General features: G+C 40.0%; 1 protein-coding gene across 1 annotated transcript in view; it reads right to left on the reverse strand.

Annotated features, from left to right (window-relative positions):
- Nucleotides 1-12028, reverse strand: part of SGCZ (sarcoglycan zeta) — a 551579-nt gene that overhangs the window by 72415 nt on the left and 467136 nt on the right. The window lies entirely within an intron of this gene.

Consider the following 12028-nt stretch of genomic DNA (forward strand, 5'->3'; position numbering starts at 1 on the left):
TTTTTGCCAGGCTTTCAGAGAGGCTTGGGCTTCCTGCATTCTTTCTTATGCTGCTACTAGGTTTGAGTTGGAATCTGCTTCCACTTTACACAGCTGCTTTTGCAGTGGCTGAAACACTGCTCAGAGGCATTTGGGCAAGAAAAAAGACCAGTGGTAGCAAGCTGAATGGAGGCCATGTGGGTGCCTGTGAATATTTCCCCCAAAATGTTTACTCTACCCCTAGAAAATACAAAAAAAGTAATTATCACCTTCTCTGCCCCACCTCCTCTCAAAATCATTCAAAAATTCTAATATAAGCAGTTTTGGGTTAGCTCTAACTTATATTGTTAGTAGATCTCATTTTGCTTTTGTGATCAAAGTAGTTTTTTCGTTTCATTTTTTAGAAATGCAGCATATCATTTTAAACATAATAAATAAATTGTAGAGATGTCTACACTTTTTCTTTTATCTTTTATTTATGTTCAAATTGCAAAGGTGTTCAATTTAGAAACCATATACCTTATTTTGTGGGAAAGATCACATTTAGGGAGGACAGGTTAAACCATTTTCTCTACCCCTACCTAACAGAAAGAGCCGCCAGGCAGCCACAAATAAATTAGCCTGGTTTGCCCCTGTGCCTTTAAGATAGGTTTGGTATATTGAAAAGAGCGGGCAATTTTTTTTAATGACATGGAGCTATACATTATTACCTGTTTAATTGCTGCAGATCAACTTGCTGTTTAAGAGATAGCTACAGGCACTGGATGAAAGTTGGATTCTCTAGATTCAGAACATGTGTGGCTATTCCTCAGCAAGCATGCATTGCTGTGCAAACAGTGCTTGGTTCTGATGATGGCTACATGGATAACACGCAGTACAAATCTCAGGAAAACCCATTACTGATTGTGTCTTCGACTGGGATATAGGATAATCTGGAGCTGGACAAAATTGTAGCTAATTTGCTTTAATGATTTCTGGAACTGTCCTAGCACTACACCATAATAGAAATTAGTTATGAGAAACATTAGGGAAGTGACTGGTTATGATACAGCATTCAATCCAGCCTCTGGTTGTATTTGGAGATCTAAAATACATAGCTGCTTCTGATGCTTTGCAGACGACTGTTCATCTTTTGACAGCAGCCAAAGGGCAACCACTCAAAGATGGTGGAAAAATGAGAACAGGCCTATCACGTTCAGTAGAAAGACTGTTTAGAGTGCAGGAGGCAAGTTTCTCTGACTGAATTGACGGACACGGTATAAGTTAGAGAAAGATGACAAGTGGACAACAAAGTTGTCTATACTCCGAATCTCTGGAAATGTCAAAATACAAGGCAATTGTTGAGGCTATCATGAACAGCTGCTTTAAAAAGCTTTAATCCATCTATTTAAATGATAAGGTAGTTTTAGAATAGATTAAAAATATTACTGAGTCAATGGTTCCACATAGTGGAATCACTCAATGCAATGAAACAAGTCTCCATATTAGGAATGTGTAGTAAAGACACACATCTCTCTACTTCATGAAAAGGAGGAGAGGTGACTGAGCTGAGCTGATAGCACTGACATCACTATTATGAGGTAATAAGTAATCACAGCAAAAGTACAGTATACTGGCTTTTGTTATTGTTTGTCATTTAAGCTTGAATGCATCCATTCCTTGGCTCTCTCTTGGTCGATATGTAAGATACAGTGGTACCTCAGGTTAAGTACTTAATTCGTTCCAGAGGTCTGTACTTAACCTGAAACTGTTCTTAACCTGAAGCACCACTTTAGCTAATGGGGCCTCCCGCTGCTGCCGCACCGCCGGAGCTCGATTTCTGTTCTTATCCTGAAGCAAAGTTCTTAACCTGAAGCACTATTTCCGGGTTAGCGGAGTGTGTAACCTGAAGCATATGTAACCCGAGGTACCACAGTATACATGACTGGACCCATAACACCTCTGAGATATTTTACGTTGCAATTGTAACAACACCAGATAACACCAGTGCAGGAAGGATTCATTCAGCTTGGTGTGTCTATGTGAACTGGACCACACATAAAGTCCATGCAGTCAAAAATCCCATGATATACACAGATGCACATCGGAGGTTTTTAAGCAGAGGTCGGATGGCCATCTGTCATGGATGCTTATTTGAGATTCCTGCATTGCAGGGGGTTGGACTAGAGGACCCACATGGTCCCTTTCAACGCTATAATTCTGTGATTAAAAAAAATAGCAGAACCATGTGTAGGACCTCGCTTTTTGTCACAGCTTTGAGATTGCTCAAGTCATAGGAAGAGGCAGCCATGCACTTTCTCTCCGCTTCAACCAGAGAAGCAACTGTGATGCTTGTTAAATGGCCCTGTCTGTTTCTAGAGTCAAACAGCTGCCACAGAAATTGGGGGAATGTGGGGAGAACTTGGGGGGAAAGGACTGCATGCTGATGAGAGTGTAGTCATAAGCCTGATCAGAACTTATCGATATGGCGAAGTTCTGTTCAGGCTTATGACTACCCTTGAATCTGCATGGAGCTGATTGATATGGAGCTCTTGGTAAATCAATTAGGCTTGTTAAATCTCTCACCTCCCAATACGCACAAACATTTTAAGCACCCTGCTGACAGCTAGCAAAAATGAGGCGGGACTATTTTGGCACCAGGCAGGAAATGAGTTAAGTCTAAAAGACACAGGGAAGGGGCTTAGCAGTGGTGGGGGCGCAAGCAGCGCCCCCTTTCAATGGTCATCAACTGATAACTGGTGGTGTATGTTTCAGAAGGGAGGATGGCACTAGTCCCCAAGAACCCACTTTGTGTGACTCCACATTGGTAGACAGAGCAATAGTGCTATTTTGCTACCTTCCACAAGGCAGCCAAATGCAAACATAATGAAGTAATTTCCCACTTCTCAAATGTGGCTGAAAGATCTCCTTGGGGAAGGTTCAGTCCAGGACTCAAATGAATAAACATTCTTGCTAATGAGCATTTAGTAATCTAAACTGCTGGGAGGAGCACAGAGAGAAGAAACACCATGGTGTAACTGTAACAGCAAAACCAGGCACCTTCACCTGCCCCAGCTGCAATAAAACATGTCTCTCCTGTACTGGTCTCTACTGCCACAGCAGGCGCTGTAACTCTCCAGCAGTTTGACTTTACCCCCTGGATAGCACACGTGATGGCCATTGTCTCTCAAGACAGACGGATGCCAGCATTAGTAATCTCTCCCCAACTGCTTTCCCACTGAATGAGGCACAGAACAGTGTGCAGTTGCTATGACAGCTTAGCAAATAAAAATATTTTCTAGGTCATGGACACACACACACACACACACACTTATAATAATCTTTTAAAGGAAATAAAATATCAACTTCATAAAAGCTTTCAGAAATGAGTGCATGGAAACAGTTTTAACAAAGTACAGGTAAGGAAATTAGTGGCTGTTTTTAAGCCTGCAATGTAATCTATCAACTTTGTTATTTACTGCAGTCTCATCAGTGGTTTGTTATTTTAGCATTAATCCTCAGAATGGATAGAAATCTGGTGTATTATAAAGAGCACAGAAGACCACCTGTCCTCGCTAACATCTGTTAGCTATATACAAATGCCTGGATAAATTTTAAATGTTATCAGTTAAGTTCAGATATTCTCCTACTAATCAGGCTACTTCATAGCTTCTTTTTAATTTGGTAATACTTTTTTAAAAAACCTATTTGTTTTATTTCTCTTCTAAAATCAGGTACAATGGCAATTCTTTTACAGGAGAAAAGAAAATCAGATCATCAAGTCAAACCAATCTTTTACAACTTCTACAGGAAAGAATAGGAAAAACTTCACATAAAAATAGTCACTAAAATTCAAATCTAGCTACTTCATTTGGTTTATTTTTGTAATATCAGGAGAGATGAGAAGCTTCAAACTTATTTAACTACTTTGCTATGTGTGTGTTGATTTCTGCAAAGTTAATAAACTGTCCCCATGATAACATAAAAAGTTGATTTTTCCCTGTCCATTTGCTGCTTTTGCTTGGTGCCATAGTTTTCCTAATAGTTCTCTTTCTTTATTTGGCAACTGAGATTGTTTTCTGGGGTCTTCTCTTACCTACTCCGTATCTATACCTGCTGAAACAATTAAAATCTCTTCCTCCATGGTGGTAAAAACACCACACCAAAATTTTCTTCGATATAATTTGTTTAACTTGTCACATAAAAAAAAGAACCTTCTATAGCTCAACAACTGAAGGCATTTAAAGAGTGTCTCACACACTGCAATTTAGACACGAGGGCTGAATTATTGCATGTGTTATGTCTGAAACATCTTGTTGCAGAGGGTTGGATTCTGAAGCAGTTCTTCCAACCCCATGACTTTTAACTGCTTTTGGAAAATAGTTTAGTCCAAGTGAAGGACATATTTGGTTGGTGATTTAAAACAATTTAATGCCATCTGGCCCTTTCTATGGACACTTTCCATTTTTCTAAACTGAAAAAAGAGCAAAGCATTGCTCCTGATTTTCGTTCTGTCGTGCTACTGAGGACTAATGAAGAAATAATTATGGACCTGTAAAAGGGTATAATTCATAATGACTGAAAAAATCATTAAAAATCATTAAAAAAAACACACCAGAGTCTTGAGGACCAGCTCCGAGGGCCTTCTGGTGGTTCCCTAACTGCGAGAAGTGAGGTTACAGGGAACCACCAGAAGGCCTTCTCGGTAGTGGTGCCCGCCCTGTGGAATGCCCTCCCATCAGGTGTCAAGGAAATAAAGAACTATCTGACTTTTAGAAGACAGCAGAAAGCAGCCCTGTTTAGGGAAGTTTTTAATGTTTGATGTTTTATCATGTTTTTAATATCCTGTTTAAAGCTGCCCAGAGTGGCTGGGGAGGCCCAGCAACTTGGGTGGGGTATTTTATTTATTTATTTATTTTACTATTATTATTATTATTATTATTATTATTATTATTATTATTATTATTATTTTCAGATGTTATTGTTATTTATGTATGCCACTACTGCAGTCTGTGTTTTGTTAGCCCCAAAATGGAAAATGAGTGAGGTCCCAAAGAAAGAAAAGTGGCAACTTAAGCTGATGGAATATGCACAGCTTTGAGACTTAACATATAGAATAAGAGAACAAGAACATACGTTTAGAGAAGATTGGAAAATGTTTATTGAATATATGGGGGGGTAATTGTATACACTTGAAAACACTGGCAGCATTAAGATAAATTCAACAGCATAAATAAGTTTTGATGGATGTAATAGTGGAATATTGAATGGTTTAGTTTATGTAAAATATGAAGGGATTTATGGTATGCAAAATTAACAATGGAAAGAGAGGAAGGGAAGTCATTGATATTTTAATGTTTAAATGAGTATTCAAAATTGTAAAACTGTTTGTGTTTTTGTGTGTGTGTGTGAAGAAATAATTTAGGTTACAATCCTATATGTGCTTACCTGTTAAGTCCTGTTGAAACCAATGGGGTTTGTATCTGTGTAGGCATGTATAGGCTTGGCTTGGTATTCTTAGGGATGGGGTAGAAATTTGATTCAGTTCACAACTAAAGGTGAACCTCCCTAATTTGCACTTTTCAAACTAATGTGTGGCCCAAAACAGTTCTTTGAATTTTGCACTTCTCTGAATTTTGCAATGGAATTCTCCAGCCAAGTAAAGTGTTTCAAAAGTGTACATTCTAGGACAAAGTCTGCATACAAATTCATGATTATTCAAGAATACATTCAATTAGGGGACACTGCTTTGCAAAAATGTGTATTTTAGAGGGAAATGTGCATTTTAGGAGAAATTGAGCTAAAATGCTGGTGAATTTTCATGGGGACTTTTTTTTAAAAGACTGACTTGGAAACGTGGAGAACTGAATTTAATTTTGTAAAAATGAAAAGCTGAAATTGACCATTTCACCTTTCCTCAAGCATGCTTAATGGAAGTAAGCCTCCTATCTCCCTTCTGAGTAAACAAAGTAAGTTAAGTTCAACAAAATGTTGAATAATGGCTAGACGTTACTCTTGACTCTCCAACATGGAGCCTTCTTCCCAGAGGAAAGGCTTCTAGGCTGTTTCCATCAGTTCATTAACTTGCAAATAGGAATGTGTGAAGTCATGGTGAACTCCATCCTAGGATTTCAAGTGCATTGTATGTTCTCCTCTTCCTCCCCTCTGCAGTTGATTTATTTAATAGTTTGTCAAACAGCTTGCCCTCCTGCAGCTTGGCAGATGGAAGGGGCTTTTTGGCTTGTCCATCTTTCCAGCTGCAGAGCCATGACTGTTTGGGAGCGTCCGTGCCCAAAGCAATCATTTGGGCTGAGAATATGAACATTGCCCAGGGACTTGATGGCAACCAAAGCAGCTGCTAGGGATATTTTTCCTAAGTAGTTATTTTTTTCCCATGCCCCTTATGGACTTTTTGAAGTTCGTTAGCCCCAGCGATTGCTGGACTGGCAAAAAGTATGCAGTAATAAATGACTTAATGGCTGAGGTATCAAAATACATCCTCAAAGAACCACTTTGTTGTTTATAGCACTTAGCTTGGGGGGGGGAACCCTCCCACTACCAAAGAACAACACATGAGAGTCATATTTCCAGTTTCTATCTCTCCGTCATTTGATTGGTGTTAATGCATTTTTCATTAAACTGCAGGGGTACAGATTATCTTTGATTTCAACTTGACGTTGCCTGAATGAATCCATTGTTTCTAACTGGAATTTGGAAGCACATTAAAATAAACAGAGCTTATTTGAATACATTATATGCTCATTAATCTAATGAAAAAGAAAAGGGTGTCTCTCTCCCCCCACCCCCGGCTAAGAGTGTGAGGTGCCTTTCCACAATGCAGCAGAGAATTAGGTGTACTTAAGACCTTTGGTCCCAATGGGCTTAAGCGTTCTTTACCTTGTGCTGGACTGTGACATCTGTTCTTTAAGAAGTCTCCGTTTCATCTTTGTGAAAATAGAAATTAATTAGTATGGTATATTATGTAGCCTAATATTTATTTTGGGATGGTCCTGCAGGCTCCGTTCACTGACTTCCTTATATCCTCTAGGCTCTTTGCATTCACTTGACGAGAGGAATTCAAAATTAGTCATGCTACTTCTATGACAGTTTTATTTCAATGAAGTCATTATGAGTTACGGTAGATTTTGAGCACTAGGGTAAGTGCTCAGTTTTTAGATTACTTGGATATTAAGGGTGATGTCCAACTATGTCATACCCAGTGTAAACTCGTTGAAATCAATATATTTAAGTTCCTGAAAACAATGAATTTCAAGAGTTTACTGTGAGCATGTCCAACACGCCACCATAAGTGAAGCAAATTCCTTTTAGGTCTTCAGTCTCTGGGTATTATGTATACTTATTTATATTGTAACCCTATAAACGTTTACTCAACGGTACTTACGTCCAGGCTAATGTGTATAGGATTACAGTCCTAGACAATTTATCTAGTTCAAAATGTATTTTTCTTATTTCTTTTGAAATACTTGCTTAATTTATCATCCAGTATTAATGGATTTTCAGTTTCACAGCTTTCTTTTTCTTGTCTTCTCAATAAGTTTTTATAAGGTTAGAAAAATCATATCTATTAATCAAATCAGTTGTGTTTGGAAGATAAACAAAGCAGGTTAAATGCTAGATAGTGGAGATAAACTTGAAGAAATATCAGATAGCTCTGGATTTGTTGTGGGCTTGTTCTGTTCCCTTATCATGTCATCCAGATAGCTAAAGAAAATAATCTACTGAAACCCTATTTCACATCGAGATTCAATATCAAGGTCTAACTTTCTCCTGTTTAATTTACTATCCAATAAATTGTCAACTGAGAGCATTGTAATCTCCAGACCATTTTTAAAATAGCAAGTGCTGGTTATTTTTATATAGGCAAAGCATTTTTACACTGGCATTTAATGAAAGGACTGATTTATAAACATTATCTGGAATCTGGGAGCTAGGAAAGGCTTTCCTACAATTACGTTGCTGAGCAAGATTCAGGCAAGAAAGATAGCATGTTATAGCTTGGATGAAAATGTGCTTTTCACACACTGAACAGGACATGTGAAAACAGCATCTACACATGCAAGTAATCAACACAACTCAAACCACCACTCATTTGGGGGTCCCGATCTCCCTCTGTACCACTGTTGGCCTGTATTACTTAAGCTGCTCTCCTTTGCTATGATCGGTTTCTTTGTCCCCCCCCCCAAAAAAATATTATATGCTCACCTCTTCCATCAGGTTTCCTAAACTATGTACTTAGCAATTCAACTCCAAATGAGCCAAATTAGTAGATGAAACCAGAGTTTACTTTCATTGCAGGTTCGTCAATGTAATTAGCAAACAGAAGTTAATTAAGATAGGTTTGTGTTTTTTTTTGCAAACTATTAGAACGTACAAATGGAGCAGAAAAAGAATAGACTTTAATCTCCTTCTGAGGGTTTGTGCAACGATAAGAAGTGTGAAAGGAACTTCCAGATAACAGTGAGTTCTGCTAAAGTGGGAGGAAGAGGAAGGTAGTTCAGCTGCAGGCATAACAACTAGGTTGAGAGTTTGGCACTAGAGTTGTTATTTCAACTTTGCCATTTGTGTTGGTGCCTCCCGCTAATCTCTTTGGATCAGCAAGGAATTGGCATGGCCCAACAGAAACCGTAGTTTGCAGGCAAGTAGATACCAACCAGGCAGGTATTGAGCTGAGCAGATAGCAAATTAAGCCAGTCGGCAGTAATGTGCTATCTGAAAGCTGTACCTGGGAATGTAAGTTGCCTTATACTATGTCAGACAGACCACTGGTCCATGTAGCTCAGTATTGTCCATACCAAGGGTGGGGAACAAGATGTCTCTGGGCCACAATTCCCATAATCCCTGACCACTTGCTATGCTAGCTGGTGCTGACGTGGGTTTTAGTTCAGCAGCATCTGGAGGGCCATAGGTTCCCCACTCCTGGTCTACACAGTCTGAAAGAAGTCCTCTATAATTTCAGATGGGGAATGGGTCTCTCCCAGTGAACCCAGGACCTTCACAAGCGAAGTATGTGCTGCACCACTGAGACATATCCCTTCCCAAGTAATTACTTGCTCAAACTGGACACAGTCAAGAAGTTTTATATTACCAGATCAGAACTGATTGGATGTGTGTAATGCCATTGCTCAATTGGCAGCAGCAACCATACCCACCACCCTCCAGCTATGCACAGAGATATTACTAAAACACAGTGGAGAGAAGACTCAACTGCTGTTCTGACAAACTAACAATGAAAACAAAGAGAAAGGTTTTCACTACCAGAGTCCTGAATCTGACATCTCCAGAACAATGTCTAGACCCAGAGAGGGGGTCCCAAATGTCTGGAGCATCGCTGGATTTATCTGAACGGATTTCAACTAGTTATTTTGCTCAAATTCAAAGGGATAGGGGGCAAACTAGATGTGACAACACCCTTTATGTAAATGTTTCTTTAGAATGCAAACAGCAGGTGTAGGGGGGCCAATAAGGATTGAATCTCTGTTGGGTGGGTAGTTTTTAAAAAAATGCTTTGCCAACCAGCAAAGGAATAAAACAGATTAATCTGGATTAATGCTATACTAGAACAACTGGTTAATATTTGGGCTGATAGCACAACCACAAGTTCTACAGTCTCACATATACTTCAGGGTGTTGGGAGATAACAAAAGCTGCATCCTTGAAAAACCGCTGTCCACACTCTCTACAGCTATAACAATTTATGATTAAAATGCTGCAGACAGTGCAGTGTATAGGCTTTCATTTCAAATTGCCTACATTTATGAAGTATGGAAGCAGCAGCACAAAGCTTGTGAAACCCCTTTAAGTGGAACAAGTCATGACAACCACATGAAGATTTCATTTGTATTCCCTTTCTGCATGCCTAGGGCAGCCAATCACTTTAGCATGGTATGTTCTCCTCTCAGGTGAATCACCCACTTAACAGCTTTAAAAAGATTTAAGGAGTGGATTGCAGCAGGCGAAATTATCTGGGCTTATATTTCCTCTTGAAAGTACTTCAGGATCCAAATAATTTAACAGGTAAAAGCTGTGAGGCTATGGAAATAAAATGCACAATCTACAGATTCTAGGCTCTGGAAAATTATTATTCTTAAATTAAATCTATGAGCTGCTCAAACTTGCAGAGACATAATTTAATATGGAAATGATTTATTCTGCAAGATACAACTGGCAATGTCCTGCACTTTTCCCGATTCAAGAAAAACTTGAAGGATTCTGCTGTGTATATATCCAAAACCTCAAGAATGATCCACGTCTCACATGCTATGTGCAGGTCTAACCACTACCAGCAACAAACATCAGAGCAAAGTCAAAATGTCACTTTCTCAAAATAAATATTGGTTGGAAAATAGGTTTTCCTATTTGTGCTTTACACAAACGTAAGATGTTCACCAAGGACATGTCAGTGGGTTTCAAACTTCACCCCAAATACACCATTTTGCAAATGATTTCCTATATCCTTCATGAGCTGATCTGTCACTCCTCTGCCCCCTCCTCCACATCCATGTAAAATATTTAGTATGGGACCTCTACTTTCACATTTGTAACTCAAAGTAGGGCTGAACTGAATATGCCCATTCCCCATTTATAGGCTGGATGGTGGGGCATTTGGGCTCCCCCCCCAAAAGCAGAAGAAAACGTATTTTCAGAAATGGGGGGGGGGGTGTTACTTTCCACCCCCACCCCGTTGTTTCTTCCATTTCTCCATTTTCATAGGAAAGGACTGCTTACCAGCATCAACTGGAAAAGACAATTGCAGCCCAGCCCAGCCCAGCCTCCAAAGGTTTGGGAGCATCCATTGGCTTTCTGCACAGCCAACAGATGAAATCAGCTCCTCCATTGGCTGCTGGGGTGGTTAGGACTCTCCCTCCCAATTTCAAATTTGAGCTGGTAGGCAGGGAGTGGTGGCACCCTGGTTCTAGACCAGGCTCTAACCTGGCTTCAGTCAGGTCCACCAATTGCTCATAAATTTTGACAGTGCTGGCACACAGCAGTGGAGGTTGGCATTGGATTTCCTACCCTCCCTCCCTTTATGATGTTGGGATGCTACACCCGAGGGCGAGTGGGAGGGCATGTTTTGGTCACCGTAGTTGGGGCCAGGGAAGAATTTGTTTGCAGACTAATTGGACCTGTCTGGGGCATTTGCCTGCCTCATAGCAATGGGTTGACAGGCACTGAACTGCATTGAGTCCGGATTTTCACTTTTTGAAATAGACCCCCTAGTAAAGGGGTCTGGTGGGGATGCCTCTGTTGGGATGCAGCCAAGGAATCAAGGGCAATTGGCAGGCCCCCAGGTAGCCCCAGCCCACCGGCCAGTGTGCCGGCGATTTCCAGTCCTTGGATCAGCATGAAACTGCGACTCTAGTTTCCGAAGCTTTCAGAAGCTGAGCACGCATGCTCAGCAGAGTAAATAACGCTGCACAACAGAAGTGGCAGGGAGAGGCTGTGATGAGCATATTTACAATCAGTTTATTCAGCATACATCAGGATAAGATGAAAACATGTCTTCTCTCCTTCGTGTCCAAGCAAGCAGCATAAGCAATAGCTATACATAAATGGAAGTTCCCAGCAAGCTGTGCTGGAGTGTAAACAGGCATGTGACATACAACAGTCATGCCTGTACTTAAGGTGGAATGGAATATCCTAACAGCCTCTGTCCATATATCTAGATGTGGGTTGACAGGCCTCAGACCCTCTACAAAATGACAATCTGGAGGGACTCCTCCATTTGATGTGTGTCATGGGGTGGTCCTTAATCCAGGATCAGCCCTGATGGAATAATCAGCCAACAGATTGGACTGGTTAATACAGAATATGCACCTAAGCCAAGACCATATTAAAACTGCACTCAATAAAGTTGTGGCCAATTAAATCCCAAGAACTGGCTTTATTGTTTCTTTATTATCATATTTTCTGCTCTATAAGACGCACCCGACCATAAGATGCGCCTAGTTTTTAAAGAAGGAAGACAATAAAATAAATATTCTGAATCAAATGTTGTACTAAACTATTTAATAAACTACTGGTATATCAGAATAATATTTCAACCATGTAA

This window comes from Podarcis raffonei, chromosome 9 (genome assembly GCF_027172205.1).
Source record: "Podarcis raffonei isolate rPodRaf1 chromosome 9, rPodRaf1.pri, whole genome shotgun sequence".
Taxonomy (NCBI): domain Eukaryota; kingdom Metazoa; phylum Chordata; class Lepidosauria; order Squamata; family Lacertidae; genus Podarcis; species Podarcis raffonei.